The sequence below is a fragment of the Typopeltis vanoorti genome, chromosome 1 (genome assembly GCF_054136105.1).
Source record: "Typopeltis vanoorti isolate ZY-2024b chromosome 1, IOZ_Tvanoo_1.0, whole genome shotgun sequence".
Taxonomy (NCBI): domain Eukaryota; kingdom Metazoa; phylum Arthropoda; class Arachnida; order Uropygi; family Thelyphonidae; genus Typopeltis; species Typopeltis vanoorti.
The window spans coordinates 90081198-90103265 of record NC_143549.1 but is presented as its reverse complement, the minus strand read 5'-3'; positions in this window follow the sequence as shown (position 1 = coordinate 90103265).

Sequence of the window (22068 nt, the reverse complement as noted above, 5' to 3'; positions counted from 1 at the left end):
ATTTGTTTGTTTATTTTTAATGCCTTTCCTGCCAGGAACGGCTACAAATTTAGGGTTAAATAATCCGGGAATCCTGCTCCAAACACAACCTGTTTCTTTTCTTCCTTTTTTTTTTTTTTTTTTAAGTCAGTTCAAGCCTCCGATAAGCACAGCGATACTTCTTTCACCGTTGATGATGATGAGAATCATCTACCACCTACACAACCACAAACATCCAGGATACGAACCCACAGCCTCTAGGCTGGAGAGCAAATATAACCAATACTTTTCGGGTGGACAGACAAACTGCGTCCATCCTAACACTCGTATTATTCTTTGCGATAATGTAAGTTCTACGGTCATCATCATTATTATTACATGACGTATTCAAGGAATTCCAGATATTCATCTCGGGAGACACTCCACATTACATGATTCACGGGTTTTCAGTTCCGTTTGCAGTTATTTATTTATTTATTTATTTTTATTTAACTCAATCGAATAGTGCATTTCGGTCACTCTTCCAACTGCGTTGTGAAGGTGCGCCTATTTTAATAAATAAATAAATAAATCCGACGCCTTTTCATTTCCCAAAAGCAGTTGAAACAGTGTCAGCCATTTTGTTTTATTTATTTATTTATTTTAGTGGTTGATGAGGGAGGAAAGTCGGTAGGCAGTGAGCTTTATCTATTATCGTCCAGCTCGAATAAAAGATCTTCCAACTAAAATATATTAATATTAGTACCGTCGATATTAATATATCGACGGTACTGATATTAATAGGTATCAGTATTAATATCAGTATTAATACTAATATTAATACTGATATTAACAGGCTGCCTCTATGCTACAGGTTGTAGCATTGAGGCAGCCTGCCTCACAGCGCGGCTTAATAAGGGCGCTTGTTCAGCCATATTGCGGTAGGCGCCGTCGCTACGCTAACAATTCCTGTTAGCGTAGCAACTGAGAAAAAGAAATTTTTCCAAGCTTAAACTAATTAAAAATAATTTGCGAACAACAATGACCCAAGAAAAATGGGTTGGTCTAGCAACTATATCGATAGAGGCGGACATAGCTTATAATTTAAATTTAGAAGAGCTTATAACAGTTTTATTTTGCAATATCCCCGTACAGCAAACATGTAATTAATATTATTATGTAATCGTTTTGCATTAATGTTTCTCTTGTAATAAAAACAAAATAGCAATTGGAGATTTTCTTATGTTTTTGTCTTATAATCCATCAGGGACGATATTTAATTGTTTGCCTCAGGGCGCGATCTAATCTGGTGATGGCCCTGCTTAATATTATTTATGCGTATTCGTGTTTGCGATCAATTTAGCTTAGCTATGAAGAAAATAATAAATAAATAAATAAAATTGTCTTTTCCAAAATCGAACATTTTTGCAAGTCTTTCTTCCATAAACCTGTCATGGATGTTACTACAAGGTAAGTATTATGGATTTATTATATCAAAATATATAATAAAATTAACAAATAAATCCTCTAACACCTTTCACTCCGAAACTGGAATAGGTTGAGTCCTTTATCCCTATCTAAATTTTCGAAAATAGCGAGCAGCCAATATCCATTCTTTAAGCTTTACTGAGAATGAGCCCATTTAACATTGGAGCAAGGCTTTTCAGAGGTATCACAAACAACCATCAGCTCGTGGTCCTAAACTCTACCAATAGTATTATTGCCAGTAAGAATGCGAGTTCTAAGGGTTTTGTTGTTGTTGTTGTTTTTAGATGAGGTTAAAAACCCTAGCTTTCCAGGAGAAGAAGAAGAAGAAGAAGAAGAAGAAAAAGGTAAGAGAGAGAGAGAGGGAGAGAGCGCGCCCTACGTGCACGTTCCAAAGATCGACTAACTCAATGGCCGAAGAGAAGCTCAGTAAAAGTTCCTCTAGTCGACAACTAGAAATCGAAACTATAACGATCTTTCTTCGAGCAAAATCCACAGGGTTACAGTAGCGCTGACATCAAAATATGGTTGTGCTAATCTTAAGTATCTATCTATCCTATTCCCTAAGTCATACGGCTGTGTGTGTGTGGGGGGGGAGGAGAACTATATGCTACCATACTAGGGAGATCAGTGGCGCACTCAGGATTTAATCTTGGAGGGGGCCGAGCGCTCAGGATTTAACCTTTGGTGTGGGGGGGGGAGAGTTGAGTAGACGTTTTGCGAATACACACTACACATCGCATACGACCTATAACTGAGCATCTGCAGTGATCGCTAATTCATAAGTAGCACACAACATAAATAAAAAAAATGAATTTTAATTAGGAAAAGATTTTTGGAAATTTTTCTAGTGTTTTTTCCTTTTCTTTGGGGGTGCCCGGGCCCTTTCCCCCCCCCCCTCTGGGTGCGCCACTGAGGGAGTTGATTATGAAGCAAGGTGGTTTCACGTTGCCTTCCTTGCCGTAGTATATTTATGACTGTAGCCGTATGTGTGTGTGTGTGTGTTCGCGGGACCGGTTTGCCTGATTTGAGGGATGAAAAACCCGAGTTACCGGGAGAAAATCCTCCACCTCCATATGAGACCTTAACTCACATTTCATCGAAAGGAAAGATACCAGATATAGGTTCCTCACGTCACTGACGGGAATCGAACCTAGGTCTTTACGACGGGCTTCGTCTATACTGACTGAGCTATGGAGGCTCAATCTTAAGTATAATAATTATTATATCTATAAAAACAGAAATAAATTATTTGGAAATTGGATTGATTCGTTGATATCAGGTTTTTTTTTTTTTTTTTCAATACAAGAAGTACTGCTTATACTCAGATAGTATAAGCAATACAAGTTTCAGTGCGGATGGGGAAAAAATAATATCATTTATTGATAATCCTAAGAAGTTTAACATTCACAAAATTATTCAAATAAAATATGACTCGAGTTTGAAATAATGTTTTATTTGAATGAAACATTTAGTTGAAATTGAATAATTTTAATTGAATTAACTAATCTTAAATAGTCGGGGGGGAGGAAGCCGGGAAAGTTAAAGCAGCTGATATAACCACAAGAAAGAACATACTAGTAGCAGAGTTATGAAGTAACTTATGTTCTTTCCTGTGGTTACATCAGTTGCTTTAATATCATTTTTGTTCTGGGTGTTTACCAGAACTTTCCAGCCCCCCCCCCTTACTTTAGCACTAATATTAAATACTAACGTTAAATCTTAAATAATATAATTAAATACTTATTTAATTAAATACAAATTTAATTAAATAAGCATTTAATTAAATATTTTACTTAAAAGTGAACTCATTAGCATTTTAAACTAATATTTAATATTTACCGAGGATTATCACGGAAAGCAATTATATTTCAAGTATTCACTGATTCTTAGAAATGATATTTTTATTTTTCATTTAATTTGAAAAATAATTATTTCAAAATTTAACCCATTCATCATAACCAAATATTATGAAGCACTAAAATAGTTTGACCTTGTTAATAAAATTTAAGCAGTAAAAGGCCTGGTTTCACTGTCATTTATGACTGCGAATATCACAGCTTACGCTGGACTAATGCCAAATTTACCTTGTTTCATGTCCGTGTGGTTATTAATTCAAGGCTGTTTAAATGAATCATTCTGTAACTTCCGCTATAGTTCTCTCAGGCCAGTGTCATTGCATTTCTGCAGTTAAAACAAAGCAGAAAGGAACGCATGTGCGTGCCGCCTGTCGTCAACAGTTACGAATATCACTTGATTTCAAGTTTGTTCTCTGCATACTTTATATTGTAGGGAGTTGATGATTGAATAGTAGTTAATATATCTCCGCTGCAATAATAATGATAAAAATTTTAAAAAGGAAAAGGGATGAGGACAGTAAAGAAGGTTGAAGATTAATATACTCGTATGCTTAAAATTCTATAAAACGAAATTTTTTTCATAATGTGTTTATATCAATGAGCATCTCAAATATGATTACTTATATCTAATTATGTCTGTTATTCTAAAAATTAAATTCTAACGTTTTAGTTCATATGTAACCTTTCTATCTATCATGGACTATTAAATTTTGTAAACAATAACGTAGTCGAACGAGAAAAATAGGGCATGCGTCTTTCGAATGGAAAAGACCCAGATTCGATTCTCATCGTGGTACGAGGAATTTTTATGTCCTGTTTTTAACTGAAGTGAGTTAGCCAGTCTCACATAATTAAGTGGAAGTGGTTTTGTTTCATCTCTAAAAACTCGGGATTTTCTTTCCACAAACACAGGCAAACTGGCCAGAGAACACATTTAATTATTATTGTTATGTAACAACTCCATGGAGCCCAAAAACTCATCGAGAGAGGGCATCTACTCTACAACTCTCCGTCTCCACCACTCGCAACTGCCTTCATCTACACCAACGCCATCTACTACCAACCACCACTAGTGTTTTCACAGACAATCACAAACATCCATGCCCACAGCAGGATTCGAACCTGCAGCCTTTTGGCTGGAGAGCAGATACGCTAACCACTCGGCCAATCAGGCTGCATAACAGATAAAAATATTGTGTAATGGATGGCCGTAGTATAGACGGTGGACTGTATACTTGTCTAACGAAGGTGGCATAATGTGATGAATTGTCCTGGGACTCCATCCAGGTTTTCATGTATTAATATGTGCCATGTAATATTGAATGGACATGAGAGAAGAAACGAGATCATTAAGGAAAGTAGGTGAACCAAGACAAAATAAATTTGTCAATCCTTTTATTCCCACAAGGTGTAGAAAGAGATCCTTTTTCCACAAACAATTTTTTAAGATCCTGGACAACCCTTCAGCCATCACTTATGCTATCAATGAGTCAAGGCTGTAATGGAATTTTTTTTAAGAAACAAGGTTAAAATCCGAGTTTTTAGGAAGAAACCCCACTTGATGCAAAAATTGAGTAACTTGAGAAACAGCCAAAGAAAGACCCTGAGTTCCTCCAATCAGCGACTACAATTGAACCTATGAGCAAATAATATAAACAAATATAAGCAAATATGGAGGCTAATGCAATTTCCGGAGGATTGCACAGGCGCATGAACCTTCTGTGGAATAACATGAAAAAAAAAAAACGAAATTTTTTTTTTAGGTACAAAATCCTTCCGTCTTGTGCTAAAGATGAAGTAACTCTGGAATCAGCTGAAAAAAAAGGTCCAAAAATTACAGTATCCTTGAATATAGTCGTGGGTAGGTGGGTGAGATTAATATTTAAGAAAAATATTATAAAAGTCTTCGAAAGTGACAATATCCATACCATTTTCCATTAAGAAAAAAAATACATTAATCGATGTCAATACCTCCAAAACGCAATCCTGTCTCATTTCTCCTAAGATAATCTCTTTCATCTGGTCGTGCTTTTTAGAATAAGTTTTTAGAATAACGTAAAGGAGTTTTCTTTTTAGAACAATCAGCTCAAGAATCTTTGCTATAACTGAATCTAATGCTTAAAGTCTAAGTCTGAGTCTAATGCCTTAATCTGTTACCTCAGGTCTAATGATTCTAATGCTTTGAGTCCCTGAGCCTAAACACAATCCTGTCTCATCTCTATTTCTTTCAACATGAATTTAATTCATATAATTGTGCCTTTCGCAATACTTAGATCCTGGATCCTAAAAATTCTCTTTTTAGAACAATGAGCTCAATGGTCCGCATAAGATTATTTTCCATTCTACAACACATTTCTCATCTGAATAATTGCAAACCTTAGATAAATATCAACCTCATCCAACTAGGGTGACCGATTCTCCCGTATTTTGGCTAATTTTTTTGGATCATCTCGGCTCCCGTATTGATCTTCAAATACTCCCGTATTTTTCATAATCAATCATTGTTGGTAATTTTTCAATGTATATTATAACTGCCAAATACAATTTGACACTAATATCGATAGTTTGGAAAATTCTGATCGATACATTCTGTTCCGGTCAATGAATACACATGGGTGTTCCGGCAAAGATGTTATATCGTTGCGTTGATCTTGTAACCTTTGGTGCCATTTTAATAATCGATATCCATTCGGAGTAATCAAATCTTTGGTAGCGATTTTCGATATATTCTTCCGGATTTTGTTTGTCTGCTTCCTATCTTGCGTTCTTACTAGCCGTTGTGTCTGCATTCATTCTCAAAGTATTTTCACAAGTGCCTGATGGATAGTGACGGTGAAACAGAAAGTAATAATGTAAAAACGCCTCCAAAAAGGAAATGTAAATATTTGTGTGTTTATTTGAAGAAATGGAAGAAACCTCTTGGCTAAAACCCGTGCCATCCAACCAGAGCCAGCGCTAGGGTCTTTGTCGCCCGCATGCAATGTCTATCTAAGCGCCCCTGTAACGATCCGGGCTTGTGTGGTTCTTTTACGGTAATAAAAATTTAAATTATTTGAAATTTCTTAAATAAATTTTGACAGAAGAGCCACACGTTGGTTCACTAAATGTAACGAACCGGGGGTGTTGACTAGGCAGGATAATCGTTAAAAACCCGAATATTCAAAAAATTCTCAAAAGTTAAAGCAAATTTTGATAAAGCCACTTCACACTTTAATAGTTGAATATAATGATATAACCTTCTCACCGATCCGAATTACTAACAAAATTAAAATGAATTTTAATTGAAGTTAAAATTTATTTGAACTAAAGTACAAACAATTCTTGCATTTTACAAGTTACTAAATTCTTAGTAACTTGTAAAAAATTTTAATAATTTTTATCAGTGGAACTATCTTTTAGGAAAATAAAAGAAACTCAAGATAGATGAGAAAATAAGAAAATAATTCAGAAATAATTAGAACAGTTAATATAAGTATTCAAAAAATAACATCTTTACAGAATAACAGAAAATAAATTAAATTATGGTTTTTGATTTCATATTCACAAAATTAGAAATAATGGTCTTAACGTCTAATTCCGCACATATATCATTTTCAATAGTTATTAACGCCAAACTAACAAGCCTTTTTTGTGACATACTTGTTCCTAAGTAGGTTTTAATCAATTTCAACTTGGAAAAGGAACGTTCACCGCTCTCTACCCTAATAGGTAAGGTTAATAGTATTCTTGAAGCAATTGACTTGGGGCATGGGTCCCATGCTATCAAGCGCTTCCTAAGCTGCGGATAGGGGAATGGCCTCTGGGTTAGTTGCGAATAAACAGGGAAACCTGTGAATAAGCAGTTGTGGACAATGGGATGGCATCTACCAACAGGAAATGGTGAGATAGACAGTGGCATGGTTATCTCTATAAAAAGTCACACATTTCCACTGACGGGGATGCGACATGGCGAGATGTAACCGCCATTAAATAAGTTACAGACCGCTGGAAGTTGGGACAGCAACAACTTTCATCCTGATCATCGGAAGATCACCATAAGTGACAACGGTGTAAAGGATACTGTGGTAGGCGGATAATCATGAGGAATTAGAAACGGCTAGCACACTGAGCCTCTCTAGAAGGCTATTGCTGGACAAGGAAGGCAAGGGGATACCACCTTGTTCTATTTTTCCCTAATAAGATAGCAGTATGAATCGACATTCTAAAAGATAGTAAAGCGCACAATGGTTCAATACTTGTGCACGGCAGGGGAAGAAGCAAGACTTCCCAGGTCGTAAACCAGCGAAATCTTTGTACATTCATTGGGACGTGGAATGTGAGAACACTCCTACAAATTGGAAAATTTGAAGAGAGAAATGGATAGATTAAAAATAGCCATATTGGGAATTAGTGAAATGAGATGGACTGGAACTGGAGACTTTTGGAGTGGTGATTACAGAATCGTTTATTCAGGTGATGAGACAGCAAAAAATGGAGTGGCGGTGGTTCTCAATAAGGAATGGGGAAGAAGAGTAATCAACTTAGTAAAATGTAGTAGCAGATTGATAATGGTAAAACTAGAAGCAAAATCAACAAATATTATAATAATACAAGCTTACATGCCTACTAGCGACCACAGTGATGATGAAGTTGAGAGAGTATATGTAGATATTGAGAATCTAATCAAACTGACCAAGAAGGAAGATAATCTTATTGTCATAGGGGATTGGAATGCAGTCATTGGTGAAGGGAAAGATGGTAGAGAGGTGGGAAAGTATGGACTTAGATACCGAAATGAAAGAGGAGATAGACTTTTGGAGTTCTGCCACCAATTCAATCTGATAATTACTAATACCTGGTATGAAGTACCAAAAAGAAGAAGGTATAGTTGGAAAATGCCAGGGGATATAGGATGGTACCAAATAGATTCTATTATGACAAGAAATAGATTTAAAAAATCAAGTAAAATCATGCAAAAGTTACCCGGGAGCTGATGTTGATAGCGACCACAATTTGGTTTTATTGAAATGTAATCTGAAATTTAAAAAGTTGTCACAACCAACGAAAAGGCCCAAATGGAACATAAGTAACCTGAAAACAGAGGAAAACCATAGAAACTATAAACAGCAAACTGATGAAAGCATTAAAACTGGAGAGAGGGAAAAGAAAAACATAGAGGAAAAATTGACTCATTTGAAGGATACAATCATCAAGGCCGCCAATGACTGCATAGGATTAAGGAAGAAGCAACTAAAAAAACCATGGATCACCTAGGACATTCTAGATCTAATAGATGAAAGAAGAAAATACAAAATCTCCCTAAAGGAAGAAAGCAAAGACAAATATAAACATATAAAAATATGATAAATAGAAAGTGTAAAGAAGCAAAAGAGCAATGGTATATAGAGAAATGTAAAGAAATAGAAGACCTAACAAAGACTGGAAGAATCGATAAAGCTTATAACATTATAAAAGGAATAAGCCAGCAAAATAAGACAAGAAGTACAATTATCAAAAATAAACAGGGGAACATACTTATAGGTAAGGAAGAAATTTCAGAAAGATGGAAGGCGTACTTAGAAGATCTATATAGTGAAAAAGATCTAGATGCCGAGGGTATCGAAGATGAAACAAGACTTCATATGGAAGAAATTGGTCCAACTATATTAAAAGATGAATTTGAATGGGCACTGAATGAATTGTCAACCAACAAGGCATCAGGCACTGATAACATCCCTTCAGAATTAATAAAATACTCAGGAAACATAACTAAGTCATACCTTTTCAAGATCATAAAGGATATTTATGAAACATGGATCATCCCCAAAAATTTACATAATGCTCTATCATACCCATTCCTAAAGAAAATAATGCAAACAAGTGTGAAAATCATTGAACAATAAGCTTAATATCACATGCTTCGAAAATACTACTCAAAATTATACAAAAAAAGACTAACAAAGAAGGTGGAAGAATGCGTTGGCAATGATCAGTTTGGATTCGGGAAACAGCAGGGGACAAGAGAAGCAATACTAGCTCTAAGAACAGTTACTGAAAGAAGATTGGAGAAGAATCAAAATACTCTGATAGTCTTTCTTGACTTGGAGAAAGCCTTCGATAGTATTGACTGGAATCAAATGTTTCACCTCCTAAAAACAATAAAGGTAGATTGGAGAGATAGAAGGCTCATATTTAATCTTTACAAGCATCAAGAAGCCCTAATAGAAGCAGCCAGCAATACAACAAAAACCGCAAAAGCAAAAATACGTAGAGGTGTAAGACAAGGGTGCTCTCTTTCACCCATATTGTTTAATCTGGACATCGAAGATGCAATAAATAAACTGAAAGAACTAATAGAAACCGGAATTAAGATAAATGGAATTGATATTAACTGGCTACGGTTTGCAGATGATATAGCAGTTTTAGCTGATTGCGAAAACAAACTGAAAGCCACCCTAACAAAGATGGAAGAAATCTTTACACAGTACAGCCTAAAAATTAATTATAAGAAAACAAAATTATTAATTACAAGTAAAGCAAATCCAATGAAAATAAACCTAGAAATAAATAATAACTTACCACAACAGGTATCTTCTTTTAAATATCTTGGAAATCTTATCACAGAAGATGGAAGAAACTAATCAGCTATTAAAGCACGAATAATCCTAGCCACAAAAGCATTCTATAACAGAGGAAACATTTTTACCAGTAAAGGACTTAGCCTTCAGCTCAAAAAAAAAAAGGCTAGTGAAAACATACATATGGAGCATTGCATTATATGGTTGTGAGGCCTGGACTCTAACAAAACAAGACATGAAAAAGTTGGAGGCATTTGAAATTTGGTGCTGGAGAAAGATGATGAAAATTAGTTGGACAGAAAAGACAAGTAATGAAGAAGTTCTGAATATAGTTCATGAAGAGTGGTCATTAATGAAACACATCAATAAGAGAAGAAAAAGCCTAACTGGACACCATTCGATGCATGGGGGACTGATTATAGAAATAACGGAGGGGACTGTAGAAGGAAAGAGGCCACAAGGCAGACTAAGAATTTCATATATAAATAAAAAATTTGATGCTAACTGGCGCTAAGAGTTATGAAGAGATAAAAAGGAAGTCACAGGACAGGATGTTGTGATGTGTTGCTATATTTACCAATTTTCGGATTGATGAACCAAAGAAGAAAAAGAAAGCAACTCAAAAGTTAGGGAAAGATAAATTATTGGACACAATAAAATTAAGAATATCGAAAGGGTTTTAAATTATCCTTCCGAAAAATATCCCGGAAAGCATATAACTCGTCATATAGTTCTATTGCATTTACGTCTTTATTGTCGCCGTCCTTCAAGGGAATCTCTAAATCGTCACAATGTTTTCGTAAATCTTCGTTATTAATTTGTAGTAATCTATACAAGAAATTGAAATGATCATAATATGTTTTTAGTTGTTCAAAACGTTCTATTAACGAACACATTGCAACGCCTAGAAGTGCATAAAATACATTCACTCTAAATTTATCTTCTGGCGATTGTGGCGTTTCATCATGATTTTCGTGGTCAAGTTGTCGTGTCTTCTTTCGTCGTCGAACTTCCGTACCAGTTTTAAATTCTTGTTCTCCATCCACCTCTTCACTCAGTTCTTTTGTCGTTTTTAGAACTTCTTTAAAATTTGTATCTGATTGATACTCTTGTAAGAATATTTTTAAGTTTTCGATAGATTCTAAAGCAAGTGTAATATTCATATTTTTGTCTTGAAGCATTTTACTCACAGGGTTTATTCTTTTAACTAAATCATGCCAAGTTATAAGAGAGCAAATAAATTTGTAGTCCTTTATTTTAGCAAATAATGTTTGTGCTTCATGCTGACTTTCTTTATTAAAATTTTCATTATTTAAAATTTCAAAAAGTGCATCGTAAATTTCTCCTAACTGACATCGTAGAGGGTGGATTGCATTAATTTTACTTTCCCATCGCGTTTCTGATGGCTGTTTCAATGTTAATTTTTTTACGAACTTTAAAAGGATTGCTTAACGTTTGTAAGAGAATAAAAAGAAATTGTATATTTCTTGAATAATTGCAAAGAAACTAATTGTATCTGCATTCACTTTGGCTGCATTGTTAATGATTAAATTTAGAATATGAGCAGCACATGGCACGTAAAAAAGCCCGAGGATTTTTGTTCAAAAGCAAATTTTGGAGCCCATATTTTTTCCCTTTCATATTTGCCCAATTGTCATACCCTTGACTTCGCATGTCTTCAATGGTAATGTTCCATTTTTCCAGTTGTTCCATTATTGTTGCACATAAACCACGTCCTGTGGAATCTGATATATCTGCAAAACCTAAAATGTTTTCCCTGATCTTGACAATTCCATTGTCACAGGAAACAAAGCGAATAATAATGGTCATTTGTTCTGTTTTACTTGATCAGGTGTGCAGTCTAAAATTATGGAATAATATTTAGGTTTACGAATTGATAATAAAATTGTATCCCTGATTGCGTTACTTAAAGTTTCCAATATTTCATTTTGACTGGCTTTACTCAAATAGTGTACTCTATTGTTTCGTTGTAGGGCCCTTTCAACATGATTTTCAATAACGGGATCAAACATAGCAAACAGTTCAACTAATTTTAAAAAATTGCTGTTATTCCTTTCATATAATGTATCAGATGATCCGCGAAAAGCTAAGTTTTGGCTACCAAGGAATTTTATAATTTCAATCAAGCGCTCTAAAACACTCGTCCAATGTTTCTTTTCCATTTCATACATGCTTTGAGTCTGGCAATCAATAGTCGTTTCGTTTTTTAAAGTTTTATCAAGTTCCTTCCATTTTGAAAAATTTTTCATGTGAGTTAAACTAGTCTCATGTCTATGCAAAGTTGTACTTACATTTCTCCAATCGTTATAACCTTCTACAAGACTACTTGATTCAGAAGGTGCGAAAAGTTTACAACAAAAGCAAAAAACAGAATTTAAAATTTCGGAATAAATGAGCCATGTTCTTGGCATGAGCTCCCGTTTTCCATTTTTCTATTATAATTTTTCTATTATATTGCCCCATTTCGATTAAAAACAACTCGTAATTTTTCATCAATATTTCCCCATTCACCTGGATCTTCTAAATTTACAGAGACTAACAATCTGTTAATTTTGTGGTCAACTACAACTAAATCTTCTCCTAACTGTTTTTCACTTAAATCATGCATCTTGTTCAATAGTTGCAATAGTACTTTCATGCAAACTGGATGATGTGCACGGTTCTTCAACTCTGATTTCTGATGTATCGAGTTGGTTACAATCTGCATCAGAATATTTTAATATTTTAACAAATTTATTAAGAGCCCCAGTTTGTTTCTTAATATCTGCTTCTTTCGCAGCATGACGCTTACGATTTTGTGCATCGGATAACTTTTTTTAATTTTTGATTCCATTTCTATTTTATACCCACAAGATATTATTACACAACACGACACAGAGACGAAATAATAGTCCGCACTGCGCTACTGTCAGTAGCCTACTGAGATGCATACCATATGACTGGTTAACTAGCAACAAATGTTTTGTACGAAAATTCGTTTCTGCGCATAAAAACCGTTTACTGTTTCACTTTTGATAGACTGCAGTAGACACAATATGCTGTAGGCAAGCAGCATGTTGTGTCTACATGCTGCAGGCAAGCATTTAGCCTGCTCTCGCTGCAAAATTGTAAACAGCTGGCTGATCAAAGAGGCGGCAATATACAATTTTTATTCGGTGTATCCGGTCTTATTTATTTTAATATTGATCATTCTAAGAATTTTTTATTTTTATGTTAAAAATTTTGTTTCTTAAAAATGAACTTATGAACCGTGCCCCGGCGGCAGTGCCCGCATGCAATGAATACTCTGCATGCCCGCTTCCACCGGCCCTGGTTGTACTGAACAGCCATATCTCTTTTAACACGACAATGTACTATATCATACTACTGATTCTTTTTCGACATGATTTAAGGAAAATGATGTATAAAAACGCCACTTTCTTACAAAGTCCAAATTGCAACTAAATAGAACATCATTTAGGATGAACTAGAATGGAACGATGGCCAAACCAGTGCGTCGAACAACAGTTGAATTAATTATCATGTTGGAGAGAAAGAATACAAACAAACAAACAAAAATTCATGGCTTATGTTATTAACAACTGGTGGAAAGTATTATTAGGACTAATTTGCACACACGACTGGAGAACCAGGCGCCACTGAAGCGTATACAGTTTAAGTTTCTCTAAAATATTCCAATCTTATTTCAATCTCCTTTTATCCTTACTTCTGCCGGATTTCTATTGGGCTTGTATGGTAGTTTGTATCGAACACTTTTACTACATCATCATATTCATTGTTGTATCAGTTTAGCTTGATATGAAATAGGGAGATGGAGTGAAATAAATGAAAATATTAAAACTAGCGTGAACGCTAGTTTTAATTTGTGGATCTGAAACCGAAAATTTTGCTAACAATAAAGTAAGTTTATCCGTTTAAGCTTTCTATTACACAAAACTATGCATTCAGATGCATGATAATTTTCAAAATACAGAATTTTTCATTACAGTTCCCATTGTTATTTATGTAATTCACTATTATCTTCAAGAAGTCACCTTATGTCTTATAATTTGTGCTACAATTAATGAGAAAGAATTAATCCTTGGAAAGACTGGAGATACATTAATTTCCATGCATTTACATTACAGGAATTTAAATGCATAATTTAAATCACATTCTCGTGTCTGTTTCAATCCACTTTGTGTCGCTGCGATTATTCTTGCAAAACAGTTATTTTATTGCTAAAGACTAAAAGATAGTCCTTATCTAAATTTCGAATCACCATTGTTCATAAACGGTTATGTTCAAAGGGCAACATATCACTCCATGAACATTTGAAATCAGTAGTCTTAATTTTTTTATTAATATCATGAGCTGAATATTATACGAAGGAAGTGGAACGAGTGTTCCCCTTCACTGGAAATTTTGAAATGTTCCTCCTATAACTGCTTTTTGCTTACAACAATAGTACAATAAATGCACGAATATTTCACTATAGCTTAAAATAAATAAATGAAGAACAGTAATCTTGCCGCATATTAAATTTGATTTCATGTGGAAATTGTTACGATATTTTCAAACAAAAGAACAACAACAGCATATAAACGATAAATTAAAAAAGTGTTGACTTTCGTTGCTGTTCATATCATTTGTTGCTATAAATTACAGTATATTTAATACGTTATATTTGGAAAATGTCGTTACTAACTTTCTCCTTGTTGCCATAATGGATATTTATTATATCACATAGACTTTGTCCTAGGTCTGCTCTCTCCCACTCAATGAATTAGTAGAAAGATAAGTACATACTTGTCGATAGATGTCGTGACAAATTATGTGAAGAAATATCCACATCCAAAACATTTTATTTATTTACTTTTATCCTAAAGTTATTTATTTTCTTTTATTATTATTACTTTTCTTATTTTTCACTATTCGCTGCTGCTTGATTTAAGACTATAAACAAACAAATCTTAAGAACAAGTCGGAGAGCAATTACTTCGAAGAAACACGACCAAGCCTAACGCTATTCATAAAATAGTCTGTAGTTGTGGGGACATGTTTTGAACAAAGGATAAAAGAAAGTATTTGCTTTGTTCTGTCTGAGTGCTTATGATAAATGCTTTTATCATGAGACAAAGGTTGTACCATCTTTACATTGGCTTTCTAAACTACACAGCTACGTGTTGATTAATAATGCATAAGATTTGTTCCTGTCTACTGCTACTGCAAAATTCTATCATTTAACTGGAAAGTTGCCAACAATAGTGAAATAACAGTATCTTGCTTGAAATAACAGAAATAACGTTTCTTGCTTCAACTACGTGATGACCATGAGAAATATAAGTTGCAGTCATCACGTAGTTGAAGCAAGAAACGAATACAATATATGTATACTGCATAAAACAAGTATGGAAATTAATGAAGGCAGTCGTAAAAAAAAAAAGGCGTTTTGCAATATCATTTTTGGGTCGTTTTGCAATATCATTTATAGACAATAATTTTATTTTTCTTAACCTAAAGTATATCCGAAGCCCAGTAATGAAGATCTACCTGGGTTTGAATTATTATAAGAACTATTCAATTGAAGGCGGGTTAGCCAGTCTCATAGAGATAATGGCGGGGGTTTCCCACTCTCTGGAGTTTGCGAAAGTAAAATCTCTTCGGGATTTTACTTTCGCAAATCCAACGAAACACATACTGACCTCATGATCTTAGTTACCTCTTTCCACTTCCAAACCAGTCGCAATCCCCTTTTTCTCGATACAAATCAAACTAGAAATGGCAAAAACATATTTTAGTGAAGATTTCTAATATCAAATTCCAGTAAAATCTCTCCATTAATACAGTCTTAGTTATATTATGTGTGTGAATATGAACCTAGCTTGTTGAACCTCTTAGGTTCTTTATAAGTACCAACTTTCTTTCCTTTCTATATTGAACTCTTTTGGTCCAGTCCAAGATTCCCATCTCAGCTAGTCTTTTTGGATGTTATCCTCTTAATGCTGTCGTGGTCTTCCTCCAAGTCGCTTTCCATCAGGTCTCATCGTGAATGTTTGTTTAGCCATTCTTTCCATGTCCAAGCTATCTCAATCTGCAAACTCTGATTTCATTGGATAGAAGTGGAGGTCTATAATGATTATGTAGTTGTTGATTATTTTTTACTTTTTTGAGGATTTTATTTTCAAACATGTGTATGAACAGGTAGACAAATTAATTAATACAAGAAGTTTTCTTTCTTTATATATTAGAAGGGAAAAAAACGTCGAACATTCAGAACAACTGATAGGTGAGGCCTCCCAGTGAATACTCGTTATTACAGTGCAGCACAGCTATAACGTACATTAGCATAAGAGATAAAAAAAGAAGAAAAAAAGTTAATTTCTTAAGAGTCAAGCTGGAACTTATCATCGGTCATTGTTGACAAATCGAGAGACAAAACGGACTAAAATATGAATCATTTGTGTTTTTGTAAAGAGTTAAAAAAAAAATCCGTCTGAACTTAATAACCAAATACCCTCCTTCGTCCCATCCTTCCCTATGACTGTTTTAATAAAGATGTCAGTGTCTTACCTTTTCTATAGGATCATTAATCATTAGTGAGTATGAAGATGATGTGTTTCCTTCCTGTTTTAATTTTTCACACTCCCTGCCGTGAATCATGGTCGCGGACGTTATGAATGTTCAGTGGTGCATACGCTATTAAGTAGGTATCAGAGTTATACGTGTTTTTTTTTTTCAGTCCACCCACGAAAAGTTGTAAAAGTGTAGGCATTTAATACCGTGAATAGGCTAAGGAATAATAATCTGAGAAAGAATAATATAATCCAGGATAAGAATAATCGGAGAACCCCTCCTCTATGACTAAGTAATTTTCCGAGCCACCGAATGCCTCTAATAATTAGTAAGTGGTATACTAACTAATTACTTCGGTTTAGATAGCTTCATAAGGGCAATAGAGTTTACCCTTCCAAGAAAAAAAAAAAAAAAACGTCAAAAGAACACACACGTTAACAGACGTAATAAGTTGGTCCACTACCTAGTAATTAGGGTCACGAGATCAATTCTAACACAACCCTTATACTGATATCTCACTTGTTCGTAATATTAGTCAGTTATTTCTCCCTCCCCAAGAAAAGGACAACTGTCTTGTGTAAAATTAAGAAATCCAGAAAACCTGATTTATAACAGTTGTAGTTACATTTTCACAGGAAGCTCAACCTCTTAAAAACCATAGTTTGATATGCGATCATTCTCTCCCACAATTAATTTTAATTTTTCACCTGAATATATGTACTTAATGACTGCAACAAACCTAGTGAACGTATTTCTGGAAGATAAAGGAAAACTATGAAGGATGAACTCCTGAACCAAACTATTCGTTTTCAGTCAAAATAAAATAAATAAATAAATAAATGCTAAACACACACTCGACTGTAAGTGGACACTCTGTGGAATTAGTTGTCTTGTGGATATTCCGTCCAAACACAAGTACGACTGAACGAAACTATCAAGAAAACTTATTTGGTGTAATAAAAAATGTAATCTCAGATATAACTTTCTACGAACTTTTAATACCATCTGTCTCTGGATCTCAAAATGTGACAGAAACGTATTGGTTCTGTTGAGCAGAAATACAGGGAAGGAGACGTTCAATTTTTTCACAGAATAACCAGTCGATGGCTTAAGGCCATATTAATTTATAACTTACTGAAACGACAGTTAGTCGCCAGAATTATTTAATAAAAAGCGTTATCTCGACCCTTTTTATTACATAATTTTCTATCCAATGATCTAACTGTTCTGATTGTAACACGAAGGCTCTACACATTAACCCAGCTTACGCGAACAGTGTTTGCAGTAGGCAAGCGAATTTAGATATACTGATTAGTCACTTTCGTTTGGTAACTGTGCAGATTCAAATCGCTGGTTTTTTTTTTTTTAAATTACATTTTATATTGCAGCTGCTTTACTATTATGCCACTCTAAATGTAATGTTAAATTAGCCATTAATTTGATACAATGAATAATATAATTCCTTTATATTATTTCATATTTAAATATGTTAATTAATAGATTATATTCGCGTCTGTTTTTTAAGACATGATTTATAATAGAGGTTTTGAAATACGCTAATAGTAAAGTTGTGTGTATCCAGTAATGAGAAGTAACGATTTTAACATCCAGTTAAAATTGCTCTCATCTCAATAAAATATAAGCAAATAAATAAAAACCTGCATAAAATATCAAATAAATTATATAAACTGCGCAAATCATATTTTAAATTATAAAGAAATGAATTGAGCATGAAACCACATGCACAATTTCAGACGGGGAGGGGTATAGAATTTCCAACATTAAATATACCCTTCTGTCAACAAATACACCACTGCCTTGGAAGTTTCCATACCAGAACGGTTCGGATATTCTTCTTCTTCTTCTTTTTTTTTTTTTTTGGCACTACAGCCCCATGTAGGGCCTTAACCTCCCATTTTTGGGTTTCATGACTCACTACGAAGTGGGGTCGCTACCCCCGTTCAGCCATGTATAATTGTCTGTGAAGCGTTGTGTTCTTAAGACCGGTTTGCCTGCTTTGCAGGAAGAAAACCCCCAAATAAACTGGGAAGAAAAACCCTGCAGTCCACGCCCAAGACCGGCTAACGTGGCTATGGCTGAGGAAGATCCTTCAGCTCCTCACGTCAGCGACGAGAATCGAACGCAGGACACTCCTTTCCCCAGGCATATGGTTGCAATAGAGTATCGTTCGCCCACCGATTAGAGGTCCCTCGACACTTCTGCACATGTCAGAAAAAGGAGAATTCATTCCGATAATAGGGTAATCAATCTGTCTTCTGGGATGTGTTTGTTTATTATTACAGGTCGGAAAATTTAGCTTTTCTTTTACGAACATTGTAGTTTTTAAAGTGTAACTATTTTGCTTGTATAACAGTTGGAAAAATGTACGTAGAGTATTAACAAAATTAAAAAAGGTATAGCATAAAACAAAAATTTAACTAAGTTTATTTTTAAGTAAGTTTTCTAAAAAATAAAAATAATTATACAGAAAAACAGAAATTTTTTCTAATGAACTTAGATATTCTAAACTTACAGTTGAGAGAACTGAGACACTTTAATGTCCTAAACCGATTAATTATTTATGTGATTCTTTTAACAAACCCATGCAAGAAAAGGTTGGAAAAAAATACCATTATCAAATCCTTTTAATCTTTATATCATCTGAATCGATGTCCGAATCGCCATCACTTTCACTTAAACTGATCACCAAAGGTTCGCATAATTCTTCGATAATTCTGTCTCTGTCTCAATACATATTTTCCAATGATGTGACATGAAAGCAATATTTTCCCCAGTTATGAACTGTAATACTTTCAATCGCTTGTTCTGAAAGCCTTCAAAAGTTTCGACATGTCAATATCACCAGTTACGTTGCGATGGCGAATGAAACTTTTCACTTCTGTCCAAACATACTCAATAGCATTAATATCGCAATGATATGGTGGTAGTCTCAAAGCTAGAAATCCATGCTCTTTGAGCATCGTGTCGAATTTAAATAGTTTAGTTGTGGGCGAGTTTCTTTTGACCAAATTAAGCAATTCAATTTTTCGCATATCTGGGGAATGAGAAATGTTATTTGCAGAGAGCCAATCCATAAGAACTTGCTTCTTATTAGACCAATTTGGAACTTTGTTTAATCGAATAGAGTGATATGAAGCGTTATCAATTATAACAACAGTATTTTTAGGAAGGTTTGGAATCAGTTTTTCTTCTGCCCACTTTTCGAAGATCGTAGAAGTCATTTGCCTATGGTAATTGGCTTTGTATAGTAAGTTTGAATTCGGCAAAAAACCCATTTCTCCAACCGCACACAAAATTATTATGCGCAGCGAGGCATTTCCGGTTTGTAGCATTCCACATTTTTCGCTAGACTGCCAACATTTTCCATAAGTTAAATTACTATCAATCCAAGTTTCATCTAGATACACAATCGGTCTTTTCTCCTCCCTGAAACGTCTTATTGTTCTCAAATACTGATAAAACAATGTCACTTCGCTCCATGATAAGTTTCCTTTTATTCTGGGACTTTTGAAACAAAATCCGATTTTATGAAGTATTTTCCTTAAAGTTTCTCTTTTCCAAGGAAAATTAATTTTTTCTTTAAGCACAGGAATAAATTTCGGAACAGTTGGCACTCTTTTCTCGACCTCGTAAAATTCGTGAATAGTTCTTATGACGTCTACATCAAAATCATTCAAAGCTACGGTTTCGATGGTTTTCTTTACTCTGGCGCTTTTTTTTTTTTAGGAGATTTAAATTATGGCATACTTTCACCTTTTGATTCCCTACGAATTCTTTTAACAGCCGACCCCGATACGTCCGCAATTGCACTTGCATGTTTTATGACTTGAGAAAGGGGAACAAGGAGACGGCCTTCTGACGATTCTTTTTCGCAGAATATCAGCACATTATTCAATATTCTTTTGCAAGAGCTACTGAAACGTTTAACAACAGAACTTATTGACTGTACTGGATCCATCAGACAAATTAATAATAAAAAATACAGCAAAAAAGCGACAACAAAAATAAAGCTAGTACTAGTACAGCTACAACAAGAAAGCGCGTGATTTCGCATGTTGGCGACCAATTCGTACATCCTTCATTCCTTTCTCCCCTTTATCATGAATCGACTATTCTTGGCAAAATGCCAAGGAGAGAGCTACAAACGGTGGGCGAACTATATCTTGTTTGTACCGTACTATTTGAAGAACAAGATGAACAGAACACTTCATTTAACAAAAATAGGCTATCTTACAAAAACTGTGAGAAGTTAACTTAATAAATTAAAGTTATTTCTGACTTTTCATCAAGCAACACCTTTGACTTTCCTGTAAATGGCTAAAACTTTGATTCCAGAACAAGTTCTGGTATTCTTTTGCTTCTCCAGTCAATTTAAACAATATAAGGAAGAATGAATATGATAGTGTCATTGACCTGACAAGAAACTTCAAAATGGCCAGTACACTAGGTGCTGAAGTTAACAAAACAGTAAACTAATTCTGCCAAATCATATTGGCATGTAGCTGATTTTAACTAAATTATTTTATCATGATTTAGCGCATAAATTTAATATTTGCTAAAATTATGCTCGCTAGCTAACATTTCCCTTGAAATAGTTAGCTACTGAGGAATCTTCAGAAAAATCATTATTCGTGTATAGAGGCTTAAGTGCTGTGAGGACATCATGTTGGAGGCTTAATGGATTTTTTACAACACTCAAAAAGAATTAAAATAGAATTTAATACTTCCTATATTTCGTCCTGGTCACTAGGACATCTACGGGGATTACAAAAACAGTTAATGTAACATACACACAAATAATAAACAATACTGAGCCCAACCACGTGGGTGACACTAAAGTCCTATCTAGTTGGAGCGCCCTCTAAGGGCAGTAGTAGGTGGCCTGGAATGTAAGGTGGGACCTCTGGTGATGAGTGTTTCCCAAATCTTCGGAAGCTTAATGCAACCGTATTTATTGAGATTTGGTTGGTTTTTGAGAGCTGCTGCTGTTTCCAAGAAAAGTCTCTCTTTCTTGAATTTGCTGTGGTGGAGCATGGTGGTTTTCTTCCATGATACTCTGTGGGTGGTGTCCAAAACATGGTCAGCCAAGCCTGAATGGCCATAGTTGTGTTTGCAGATGTAAGACTTGTGTTCCTCTAAGCGGATGGATGCTGATCTGCCTGTCTGTCCAAAGTACGCCAGCTTACAGGAACAGGGTACTTTGTAAACTCCAGGCAGAGAGAGAGAGAGAGAGGAGAGAGCTGATCTTTCGTAGAACGGATAAAGGTAGCAAGTTTGCGGTGGGACTTATATGCTGTGTGTAGGTTGCACTTTTTTAGTATCTTGGCTATTTTTTCGGATGTGCCACGGATGTAGGGTATGGTGATGGCATTTTTAAATTCTTGTTGACGATAAGGACGGGGAATGAGGGATGAGTTGATTATTTTTTTGATACTGTGATCACTGTAGCCATTGGAGAGGAAAGTGTTGTGTATGTGGTAAGGGGGGGGGGGGTCAGAGAGTTGGCCAGCTGTTTAGACAGTCTATAGCAAGGTGCATTGGTGGCATCTACTATAGGCCTGAGTGGGGAATTGGGTTTGTGGATTTTTGGTAAACCGTAAATTCGGGGGGGG